Raw genomic sequence first — 628 nt, forward strand, 5'->3', positions numbered from 1 at the left:
CGGCTGACGCCCCCCTCCCGGACGCGACGCTCCCGTGCTTGGCCGCTCTGCCTCTCCGCCTTTGTGGTAAGGAGGACTGCGGCAAAAAAAGGAGAGGGGCGGAATGGAATGCGGCGGCCCAAGGAGCTGCAGTCTTCGTGGGTTCCTGCATTCTTCCGACTGCAGCGCGCAGGAGCTGCCATCCATATGCGTGGGCGAGCGAGGGGCAGAGAGATCTAGGAGACGATGCGAAGTTGCGAACTCCCAAATCAAAGCCAACAGGGATTTAAAAAACACTTTTTCTTTTCTTTCCCCAAAAACAAGATAAAAGAGAATAAGAAAACATATTTGAAAAGGCATGCATTTAAAATATAGGCATACCATCAGTTACAAAAAAGTAAAGTATGCAAACGTTAGTAGGAGAAGCTTGATTACACAAACACACAGGTATGTATATATTTGTTAGCAGCCCCATAACAAATTGTTCTCTGGGCGGCTCACAACACAACATTAAAACGTGATATAAAAACACAAAACAAAACAAATCATAACAGACCCCCCCCCAAAAAAAAGCGTGTGTGAGGGGGGTGGGGAATACAAAATACAATATAAAACAACGTAAAAGGTATTTTTAGTTAAAATCAGATCA

This window comes from Hemicordylus capensis, chromosome 10 (assembly GCF_027244095.1).
Source record: "Hemicordylus capensis ecotype Gifberg chromosome 10, rHemCap1.1.pri, whole genome shotgun sequence".
Classification (NCBI taxonomy): Eukaryota; Metazoa; Chordata; class Lepidosauria; order Squamata; family Cordylidae; genus Hemicordylus; species Hemicordylus capensis.